The sequence below is a fragment of the Caretta caretta genome, chromosome 11 (genome assembly GCF_965140235.1).
Source record: "Caretta caretta isolate rCarCar2 chromosome 11, rCarCar1.hap1, whole genome shotgun sequence".
Lineage (NCBI taxonomy): Eukaryota > Metazoa > Chordata > Testudines > Cheloniidae > Caretta > Caretta caretta.
The window spans coordinates 36,069,576-36,081,957 of NC_134216.1; the positions used below are offsets into that span (position 1 = coordinate 36,069,576).

Consider the following 12,382-nt stretch of genomic DNA (forward strand, 5'->3'; position numbering starts at 1 on the left):
ATTAGCCATGTAATTCCCCTTCCCATACAAATTTTTTTTAAAGAAAAAAACCTACATTTTCATCTATATAAGAAAGGATTAGCCCATAATAATCCAACTTTTACTACAGAATATTTTAGATCTATTTAAATCTCATTGAGCTGCAGGAATTTACTAGTCTACCTTCTGTACAGAGGGTTAAATTTCAAACTGCAGGACTACACTACAGGTGGGGATTCAACTTAAATTATCACAGCTTTTGAATATCCAGGGGACAGCTCAAAGCAATGTGTTCTTTAACACTTCACTGTTGCCTGCTGTACAGCCAGAGAATTTCCTCTTCATTGTACTAACACAAGATGTGATTGTAGAACTCTACAGGGATCCCAGAGTCAACATCTAGGTTCCTCTTCATCTACTAATGCCTTGATGTCAACTTGCAGATACCCGCTGAGTTCTACAATAGTATATAGTCAGCAACACTTACAGTGAAGAGGAATTCCTGCATTCAGACAGCAGGCAGCAATGTGAACATAAATCAGAATTCCAGGTCTGCAGTTAGAGAAGGTAGTAAAAGTTGGGGGGGGGGGAATTATAATGGAGTGAAAAGTGTGCAATTAAATCTACTTTTACTTATAGGTACTTATAAAACAGATTCATAGATTCTAAGGCCAGAAGGGACCATTGTGATCATCTAGTCTGACACAGGCCAGAGAACTTCCCCAAAATAATTCCTAGAGCATCTTTAGAAAATCTTCCAACCTTGATTTTAAAAAGATCAGTGATGGAAAATTCACCATTGTTCCAATGGTTAATACTCTCACCATTAAAAATTTACACCTTGTTTCCAGTCTGAATTTGTCTAACTCCAACTTCCAGCCACTGGATTGTGTTATACCTTTCTCTGCTAGATTGAAGATCTCATTACTAAATATCTGTTCCTCATGTAGGTACTTATAGATTAATCAAGTCACCCCTTAACCTTCTCTTTGTTAAGCTAAATAAGATCAAGGAAGCCAATCACTAAAAGACATTTTTCTAATTCTTTAATCATTCTCAAAGCTCTTCTCTGAATCCTCTCCAATTTACCAACATCCTTCTTGAATTGTGGGCACCAGAACGGGACAGTATTCCAGCAGCAGTTGCACCAGTGCCAAACACAGAGGTAAAATAACCTCTCTACTCCTTCTCAAGATTCTACAGTTTATGTATCCCAAGATCACATGAGCTCTTTTGGTCAGAGCATCAAAACCACGAGCTCCTGTTCAACTGATTATCCACCACAACCTCCAGTCTTTGTCAGTCACGGCTTCCCAGGATACAGCCCCTCACCCAGTAAGTATGGCTTACATTCTTTGTTCCCAGATGTATACATTTACATTTAGATGTATTAAAAATACAGATTGTTTTCACCCTGTTTATCAAGTGGTTCTTCTTCCTTTCATTTAAGCTTCACTCATTGAACAGTTATGTTGATTCTTTATACAATAATCAGTTAGTTTAGATGAACAAGCCTTCTCTTATTTCCCACCCCCCACCCTGTCCATCCCTCCCAGACCATCTCCGTCTTTACATCCTGAATAATCAGGGGCCTGCTGTCTCATTGATTTGTATATGTAATTTCCATTATAATAATGGCAGCTTACACACACACACACACACCCCACACACACACACACACACCAAGGAAGAACAATTAGCCCCAACTAACAGTGAATTTAGAAACTTTCCTCTTCACACTTTCATGTAAACCAGCAGCAGTATTGGATTTCATGGAGGGAAGATTTCTCTCTAGCTTATGACAGGTTTCAGAGTAACAGCCATGTTAGTCTGTATCCACAAAAAGAAAAGGAGCTTATACTCAAATAAATTTGTTAGTCTTTAAGGTGCCAAAAGTACTCCTTTTCTCTAGCTTATGAAATTCACATCCCTCTTTAAATATTGCTAAAGTTGATCTGATAGAATTTACTTTTATTTCCAGCTCAAAAAATACTTCATTCATTTGCTCTTCAGATGACAGATACAGTATCTTCTAAGCCTATTCCAGAGCAAACTGAAATCCCTGGGTTCTGCTACAAGAGGTTTCTCCTTTTCTCTCCTTCCAACTGACACTCCTTTGCAAGTTACTCAGCATGAACACTGATTTCTAAGTGTCTCCCAGTTGAACTGCTGTCTTTGCATATAGACAAAAGCATCCTTTGATAATACACAGTTGGGATGATAATTCAGTTATTCATTTCCTACATAACAGACTGCTAATAAAAATAATTATTTATTGTTTAAAAAAAACCCTCTCCACTTTTGAATGGCTTTTCCCTTCAATATATCTTTGACATACTATTCATCAACTTCTTACTTTCATATTGGCCCTTATTTTTCCTTTTGATAGGATACCATCCATCCTGGACAAAGACTTGAAATGGCCCTGCCTACTTTTCTTTATTTACACATTATCCTCCGACACATTTTGTTACCCTACTATCCACATTCCCTAATCCCCTAAAGTTTCCTTGATCTTGTTCCCACAGCAACACTCTCTGATAGTGAAGGGCTATAACATTACCACTGAAGACTTTACAAACACACAGTGATTTCTGACCTGACAAGTTTTACTGGGAGTCAAACCAACTCTCACATGGAGCAGTTAAGAGCAACATACGATTGTGTCAGACAACTGTTTGATGCTGTTTCACTTTAAACAGATCTGATATAAATCACCGTATATGGCAGCTATCTAAAAAGTGCTGGTTATAATCAGCTCAACTGCCTGTATGGCAGGTAAACATTGAACATTTAATAGTAAAATAACATGGCTCTTTATAAGATCTAGATAGAAAACAGTCAATTTTATCAGTTACATATATGCGGGGGGGAGGGGAGGGGACTTTCATAGTAAAGTTGTTACTGTTGTTTGATTTTTCTCCTTTTTTTGTTGCATTGTTTTCTAAACATATTTTCTGTGCTCCTTACAGTTGCATACATTTTTATCTTATCTAAGACTAGACTGCTGATTAGGACCCCAGTGGACCTGTGTTTATCAATCATACTCCCAGGTGGACATTTGTTAAGAATTCATTCATGCATTTCACGACTGGCAGCATCCGCCCAGGAGAGGACAAAAAATGGAATTGTAGAGGTGATCCAACTCTGGATTTAGGTGAATTGAAGGCATGTGCTTTCTCACAACTAATTCTAGCTAGGGCTACTAATTAGTATCATAAGCACAACGGTCTTACTCTCGTTCACCCATAAAAATATTAAACAGAGACTGCTTAAAGGTCATAAAAGCTAGTCTATTTTAAAAAAAAACCAAAAAACATAACCTACCAGCAATTTTCTCATGATATAACCCCTAGTTGTCAAAGAGGCAGGAAAATGCAGAATGTATTTTAAAATGTGCTTAAAAGAACCTGGATTACTCCTCATTTTATTTATTTATACCAGTACAGATTCTCTAACCTGATCAAGACCAGTGATGAGCTGCCAAAATCTTAACGGGTTCCCTCCTCACCCCACGAGGGGGTCGTTGCCCACCCCCGCCCCCCGGGACTCCTGCCCCATCCAACCCCCCCGCATTCCTTGATGCCCCCTCACCCCCAGGACCCCTGCCCTGTCCCCTGACTGCCCCCAGAACCGGGCAGGAGTGGCTCGTGGGCCACCATAGTGGGTGCCCACCCCACCCCTAAGAAATAGAGGCACCTGCCGGGGGGGTGAGGTGGGGAGTCCCGGAGGTGCTTACCTGGGGCAGCTCCCAGGAAGCATCCGGCAGGTCCCTCTGGCTCCTAGGGGCGGGGGAGCATAGCTGGGAGGGAGCAGGAGGAGTGGCTGCTCCCCCACTGATCATATCAAAAGTGGCGCCTTAGGCACCAACTCCCTGGGTGTTCCGGGGCTGGAGCACCCCCCGGGGAAAATTTGGTGGCTGCAGAGCACCCACCGGCAGCTCCCCGCGCTGTGCCCGGCCCCAGCTCACCTCACCTCCGCTCCGCCCCCGCCCCCTCCCGCTTCGCGCGAATCAGCTGTTCGGCGGGAAGCCAGGGAGCACAGAGCGGCTTCCTGCTCGGGCCGAGGGTGGCTGAGGTGAGCGGGGGCAGGGAGTGGTTGGATGGCCCTCCTCGGCCCCCCTCCCCGGGCCTGAGTGGGAAGCCGTGGCCTGCGTCTCAGCCTGCCCCAGCTTCCCACGTGAATTCTGATTCTGATTCACGGGAAGCCTGGGGGGGCAGAGAAGCAGGGCTGGGCGGCGCGTTCAGGGGAGGATACGGAGGCAGAGTGGAGGTGAACTGGAGCCGGGGGTGGGGCGGGGAGCTGCCGGTGGGTGCTCTGCACCCACCAAATTTTCCCCTTGGGTGCTCCAGAGCTGGAGCACCCATGGAGTCGGCACCTAAGGCACCACTCTTGGCCGGTTAAATTTAGAAGCCCTTTTAGAACCGGTTGTCCCTCGCGGAACAACCGGTTCTAAAAGGGCTTCTAAATTTAACAACTGGTTCTAGCTAACCGGTGCGAACCGGCTCCAGCTCACCACTGATCAAGACCATATAATAGCATTAAGACACATTGCCTAGGCCCTAGGGAGCACCAGGTATTTCCTCCAATCAGCTCAGCTCCACGCACAAACTTTTTTGTTTGGTTGCCTTGAAGTCTTTTTGAATACATTTCTGCTTTTACCTCCTTTATCTTCCTCCATCTCATCACCACAGAATAATGTATTGAGATTTGTAATGACAAAAAAATAGTGAACTCCCCCCTATTATTTTGATGTACTTTAACTAATGAAAAACTGTGAGCAGCAGCAGAGATGCTGAAGCAGTCTCCAGATTCAATAAGACAACTGCAAAAAACACATACTTGGAAAATGGTTTTCAAACCCATAATGGCTATGTCATAAATATAAAGGGAAGGGTAACTACTTTTCTGTATACAGAACTATAAAATCCCTCCTGGCCAGAGGCAAAACCCTTTCATCTGTAAAGGGTTAAGAAGCTAGGATAACCTTGCTGGCACCTGACCAAAATGACCAATGAGGAGACAAGATACTTTCAAAGCTGGAGGGTGGTTGGGGAGGGGGGGAGACAAAAGCTCTGTCTGTCTGTGTGTGTGATGCTTTTGCCGGGAACAGAAAAGGAAGGGAGTCTTAGAACGTAGTAAGTAATCTAGCTAGATATGCATTAGATTTCTGTTTTGTTTAAATGGCTGTTAAAATAACTGTGCTGAATGGGATGTATATTCCTGTTTTTGTGTCTTTTTGTAACTTAAGGTTTTGCCTAGAGGGAATCTCTATGTTTTGAATCTCATTATCCTGTAAGGTATTCACCATCCTGATTACAGAGGTGATTCTTTTACTTTTTCTTTAATTAAAATTCTTCTTCTAAGAACCTGATTGCTTTTTCATTGTTCTTAAGATCCAAGGGTTTGGGTCTGTGTTCACCTATGCAAATTGGTGAGGATTTTTATCAAGCCTTCCCCAGGAAAGGGGGTGTAGGGCTTGGGGGGGATATTTTGGGGGGAAGACGTCTCCAAGTGGGCTCTTTCCCTGTTCTTTGTTTAACACGCTTGGTGGTGGCAGCATAAGGTCCAAGGACAAAAGGTAAAAGTTTGTAACTTGAGGAAGTTTTAACCTAAACTGGTAAGAATAAGCTTAGGGGGTCTTTCATGCAGGTCCCCACATCTGTACCCTAGAGTTCAGAGTGGGGAAGGAAACTTGAAAGGCTAGATGCTGAACATTATTTTAAAATGGAAGTTTAAATACTGTAGAAATTGATGGCTCAGCTCCCTCCCCTCTCTCTTTTGCCAAGCTCTTTCTACCCCTCCAGTGAAGAGAATTTTCCCCAGCATTTGCATAAGTCTGCTTTTTGCTGTGCGACATTTTTAGTGTTTTTGTTTGGAAAGCGAATGTGCCTGTATTCTGTCAGAAACCATTTTATCTTTAATTTAAAATTATGTAATAAATAGAACTTTTGATAGTACAAATTAATCCTATTTTGATCTTCCAAAGAAAAATAATCAGGTTAGCTATATACCTGTTTGCAAAATTGCCTCTAGAATTTACCAACATAAGCACAAAATCTACTTGTCTGTCTTCCACCATGACAGATCATAAGGATGTACCAGCTAATGATATTTTATTCACATCACTACAAAATGTCAAACTCACTCGAGTATTGGTATAATGCATACTGCAGCTCACAAGGGTCAAGAATATTTTTTCCTGAAGCTATAAATCTCGACATTCTTACCTACTCTGAATTCAACCCCAGCCGAAGAGAAACTGGTCAAATTTACCCCCTTTTTTCCCCAAAGATACCAGAAAAAAGTAGTTTCTATCAAATGATTGATTTTTCCCCTCAATAGGTACAAGAATGCATGCAAACATTTAACCTTTGGGAAATAATCATGAGAAACTTCTCCCAAAGCCCATCACAGCGTAACAGATGGTAAAAATTCCAAAGAACAAAGTCATGTAAATACATCACTGAAGACCATTACACCAATGCTAAATCATATATAAGTTTCCAGCCAAAAAAAAAAAAAATACCTTTATCAATTTTCTAGAATTAAGGGTTTCAAAAGGTATCAGATTTCAAATTTAGCACAAATTAATTTTCTAAACTCGAACATTTATCAATAAGTGTGCCCAGCGATTTCTTTAGAGGCTGTTTAAAATGCATTTCATCACCAACAACTGATTGCTAACTAACCGGGATTAGCAGCATTGTCTCTAAGTCCACCTGACTGTATGAGTAAGACAAAAACATAAGGCTGTTACTTTATTATTTGGTAATTTAATCAAAGGAAATCACTATTCCAAATCCTGTCCTTTCTAGATTACACAATCTTTCCAACAACTTCATTCAGATGGAGGATTAGGAATCGTTTTGGTGTACAAAAGCATTTCACTGGATCCTCCTTTTCAGAAGTTAACTTTTTAACCCTTTTATTTCTTAAACCATTATCAAATCAAAGTTTGGTGGCTAGCAACCAGCACAATTATGGACCAACATGAATAGCAACAGATGGGACAAGAAGCACACACAGACGTCTAAGTTATTAAATTAGTTTAATACAACATGCTTGAAAAATTGAAAGTATTTGAAAAATAATTTTAAAAAGGGGCACCAGTCATTTGAACCCATGTACAGGAGGGCATAATTATTGTATAAAGCATCTTAGCTTTTATATTCTGCTTCCTCTACTTACACAGAACTCTCAGAATCATTGGAGAACCGGGCATATGAGAGAAGAACAACAGAATTAAAATCCACCATTTTGATGCAATTAATAAAACAGCTATTTTTTTCCAACTCTATGTGAAACAAAGGAGAAGGAAAATAAAGTTTTCAAACATAAAAAGGGACAACTGATAGTCCCGATTCTAAAAGGGATATTTTAGACAACAGAAAGCACATAAAACACTGATGAGTCTCATGGTGCATTTTTTGTTATAAAAGTTAAATATATACAACAATTCTAAAATTTAAATAAAAATACTTCTACCAACCAGAATTTATATTTCTATGATATAAGCATGGATTTACACTTTTTATCTAAGACCTGATTCTGCAGTCCTTATTTCAGAAAATTACCGGTTAAGTTGGACCAGTGTGCTGTTTTAGTAGCTGGACAGTCAGAAAAAACTACATTAAAGAATAACTGTACAAACAGACATTTCTTTGAAACTCAATATTTTGGTCAGCAAACTCAGACCACCTTCAGGAAATAATTAAAACTGCTAATAGATGGACCCAGTTGAAATGAGCTAGGAAGAAACAATGACAACATTAATTTTCAAAGCAACAGTTATTTCAGAGTTGTTAAGTTGCCTGTAAATATGCCTGCAGTGCTAAACAGAGTAAGTTTTATTAGCTGCACTTCTTTAAAAAATGAAATGCACTTGCTGACAGATATTTTAAGAGGTATTAAAGAAACAGGCTATTCTACTGATTTACAGCAAAAATATAGGAACCAGAATTCAAGTCATAATTCACCAAAAGTAATATATGACATGCTTCAGGCCTAAGGAAATTGTAAGAACAACTGAAATGGCATCATCTAGCAATTCAAACTTTTTAAAAAATGAAATAAGTATAAACAAGGAACTTAAAAGATTTCAGAAGTACAGTTATAATGCACTATTTGCATGTTCTCACATTACTATTACGTGCTTGCCCTTTTGCTGGAGCAACGAAAACTTGATTTGCATGCCCGAAGTCTTGTAAACACAAGAAATAACCCTCTCTTGTTCTACCTCTATTAACTGTTTATCCCTCTTTTAAATATCAGTTCTTAATGACTTATTAATAATAAGTATAGGCTTGCTACAAGGCCATAATTTTATAAATACCTGTTCCCAAGAGATTCATAAATGAGGTGGATATATGGGACTTGAAACAGATCTATCCAGAAATCCAAATTTTATTTTCTTCTTCTGCTAATCTAATAATCTTAAATCAAATAATTGTATTCCCATTTATAGTCTCACATTCCAGAAAGTGTTTATGTCAATACATAAGTGTGTTCATTTATAAAAACTGGAAAGTAAATTGTATTACTTTGGAATATATGGCCTGATTATCAACGGTGCTGAACACCTGCAGTCCCTAACTAAGAGAATGAGTCTTACAGGCATTCAGGCCAATGATCCTCCCCTTTTTGCCATTTTGTATATCTGATTCCTCTTAGCTCCCTAATTCCCCAAAACAGAGCAAGAGTAATTTTGTTTATGACAGCACTTACTGTATTTTCTTCCTCAATGATCAATCTCTCATCTATTTATATTCCAGATTTTGTTTCTATTAATTTTACAAAAAGTATACACTACTTCCATCTACATATTAAAGCATTACTATGCTGGCCACTCAAATTTTAAAGAAAAAAACATGAACTATCATGGATTTAACCATACAGATAAGAAAGGAAGATAAGCAAAAAAGACAGAATGACCACAATGTTAGCGCATTAGAAATGACACAGAACTGAAAATGCCTACAACTAAAATAACTGATCTGCACCAATGGTATTTCATATCAGCACTGTCAAGTAAAAGAAAATAAAAAGTAAAATTTTCTTATCTGTGACACTAAAAGGATTTTAGATTGTTAAAACAGACAGACAATTTTAAAAACTGGTTTTCATTTTTTCATACTGAAGCTGTCTGTCCACTTTTTGCATTTCACATTGGACAATTACCAAAGACCTGAACAATTAGCTTCACTTTTCCCAATATTCAGTTAATTTCCTGGCCCTCATACATTAGCACATTGCTGCAATGCTTCAGCTGCAGTGTCCTGAGGAATTTTTCTTCTATGTAATTAAACATTTGTTAGATAGCACTGTAACTAGAGTTTTGGGGTCCTGAGAATTTTCTAGTCCTATCACCAACCATTACATGGGCAAGGATATGAATAAGCAGGTACTGACTTGCTTCTGAAGAAATTCCTTTCATAACATTCTAAGAGAAAATTACAGCTACACCCATTAAATAATCCCAATATGAATTCCAAGTAGCTTGTTTTTCTTAACACGGAAGCAAGAGTGTGTGTCTTTGTATTATCTAGCCATTTGAGTAAAATATTATTTACCTCAACGACAGAACAACTTGCCTCATGAGGAGAGAAAACAAGCATATGAAAGTTCTCCGATTCTTTTGGTTCAAGGTTCATAGTTTTGGTTCCTATTCTTGACAAGGTGAATGCTTGTGTTCATCTCCAACTAATCTCATCGTCAAACTGTTGGGGTTTTTGTTTGTTTTGCAAAACTAACTTTTCCCCCCCCATTTTGTTTCCACAAATGCGAAATACAATCAACATGTGTGTTTACGTGATACTTCATCATATGAACTCTACTTCAGGTGACACCGTAAGAGCACTGGATAAAGAGAGAGAGTGAAGAAAGTTATAGCTGAAGGACCCAATCACTTAGTATCTGCCAGCCAACCAGCGTTGTCTGAAGTATTGCTTTAGTCTTTTTCAAGTCTGTTTCCCTTTCAAGATGGTTCGCGTTTAGAAACAAGCATTTACTGCGTTTGATTCCGGCAGTCAGGTTAGTCACAATTGCAGCCCCTTTCAGAGACCCAGAGAGCTGCCTCGTGCCGAGGCGCAGCCATAATCGTCCCCAGGTATTACCTTTCAAAAGCTACAGTTCCACAACGGCCCTTTGTTGCTGAGGGGGTGGATGTGCCCTGCTCAAGGTGCTGCGGGCACCTACTCCGCCCTCCCCCTTCCCGTCAGCAGAACTTCCACTTTCCAATCCGCGCAGACCCGGTAACCTCGCCCAGGGGAAAGAGGCGAGCAGCTGCCTGCAGCTCGGCAACGGCCAGTGAAAGCCCACGCGAGCCAGCAGCAGAGGACGGCGGTGCCTGCGCACACGAGACGCGGGGTTGGGGCCCTCACACTTGCCATGAGTTGCTGTGCTTACCCGCAGGGAGGCAGGGCTGCTGCTGCCCGCCAGACGCGGGCGCCCGTTCCCTGGGCTGGGCGCGCAGCGCTTGGCCCCCCGGGGCAGCTGACTGGGCTCCATTCCGGCCGGGCCGCGGCGGGACTCCACGCTGGCCGGGAGGCGCGCCCGGCACAGCTCCTCGGCTGCCCTCCTCCCCCGTCACCTGTTTGCAAGGGGCTCCGGGAGACGTCGCGGCTCCGCAGCCCAGCGCCAGCCGCACCCCGGGGCGCGAGTATCCCCCCCTCCGCCCCCAGGGCAGCCATGGGGAGCGTTACAAACCACACCTTGGAAAACTCGACAGGCGGAGCCGTCCCCTGCTGCTGCTGCCGCCGCGGGCCGCTCTTCCCCTGCCGCTCCGGCTCGGGCTGAACAGCGGCTTCCCTCCCAGCCGCTCGCAGGGTTCCCTGCTCCCGGCACAGCCCCACTCCGCCCCGGCCAGCGCAGCCTCTCGCTCCTCTCCCCGCCGCGGGGAGGCGGGGCAGGGCCGGCCTTCCTTCGCGCTGGAATTTTCCTCTTTCCCCGGCTGCTCCGGGCTCCACTTCCCCCAACCCACCACTAGGGCATGCGGAAGGCCGGGCGGAGAGCCCTACAGGTGGGGAGAGACGGGGACTGAGAGCCCAGGCCGCTCGAGAGGCGGGGCACAGACAGCGAAAGGTCCGGCTGCCACCACCTGCCCGCCTTATCCTGGTCGGGGGGAGGGTGCAGTTCCCCGAGTGGGAGCCCCGCGAGGCTGCTTTGGCGTGGGGGAGATAGGCGAGGGCCGCCTCTCATCAGCCCCTTCTTCCTTCCGCACCAGCGATCAGACCTCGTCTCTGTTAAAGATACACGTCCCTGCCTGCTCTGCGCAAGCCCTAGGACTGAAGGGGGCAAGTCTGCGGCGTTCTCTCTCCTCTGGTCCCTTTGATCCTGTCTGGCTGCGCAAAACGAAAATTAGAGGGCAGGCAAAATTGAAACTGATTAGTCTGAAAGCACCCGGTGCCCTGTTGTTGCCGTGCAAATATACAACCGAGGGCAGGTTTTGCTTGTTCTTATGGCCTAGCATAATATTGCAATGTTTGGGTTGCCAAAACTCAGATGATAAATTAAAACAAAAAAAATTCCCTTAACTAAAAAGTTATTTCCTTGAATAAAATCTAAATGGGGCCTCGTGGAGATGTTGTCAATTTAATCACATTTGTCTCTTCCCCACCTTCATTGTTATAAGTAACAACTATTGTTCTACAACAGATTAGGGGAAAATGTTTTCATTTTGTTTGCATCCTGCGTATGATAGCACTTTAATCTTGTTTATGTGAAAGAATTGCTCCGTTACAACCTGCGTTGTGTGACTGAACTTGTCCAACAGTGCAGTGTCTGCTCTGGCACTGTATTGTGAGTATCTAACCCACAGTCAGGGCCGTCCCATCCATAGGACGGGCGAAGGCAACCCATAAGGATATGGGTGGCCTGGAGGGTTAGTGGGGGGTCTGGCGCTGGCAGCAGCGAGCGACCCTGCCCTGCTGGCTCCCAGCATCACTCACGGGAGGGGGCAGAATCCAGAAAGGGGCAGGGGCTTGGGGGAGATGGTGCAGCAGGGGCACGGAGGGGGTTTGGGGGAAGGGGTATAGTGGGGGCAGGGATTTTGTCCCCAGGGTTGGTGTGAAGGCTGAAAAGGCTTGTCAGGCCACTTAGCCACCATAAAATTCTCCACTCTCTGTCTCTGAAACAGTGCCAGAGTGATGCTGGTGGGGCCAGATTTCCACATTCACTGCCAGGATATCCTGATATGTTACCAATACAAAATAAGCTAATGCACTAGCCAGGTGATTCTTGGGTGGGGCCATCAAGTAGGCCGTCCTATTGAAAGTTTCACACATTAGTGAAGTGCAGCCACCTCTAAGGTGTAAAATAGTAACAGCTTAGAACTGAACATGAAGAATATCATACACAATTGATAATTCAGAGGGTGTTTAGATAGGCAGAATAATCACCACAA

The 12,382-nt window shown here is 43.0% G+C and overlaps 1 protein-coding gene across 3 annotated transcripts in view; it reads right to left on the reverse strand.

Moving 5' to 3' along the window:
* The window catches only part of COBLL1 (cordon-bleu WH2 repeat protein like 1), a 118,408-nt gene extending 107,669 nt beyond the window's left edge, over nt 1-10,739 (reverse strand). Inside the window, exon 1 of one of the 3 annotated variants that reach the window (XM_075117894.1) lies at nt 10,692-10,739. The gene's annotated coding sequence lies outside the window, so the exon portion shown is untranslated. Of the gene's footprint in view, nt 1-10,094; nt 10,271-10,691 lie in introns of those variants that run through there. The other 2 variants (XM_075117895.1, XM_048869876.2) reach the window with 2 other exon arrangements.
* Nucleotides 10,740-12,382: the final 1,643 nt, after the last annotated feature.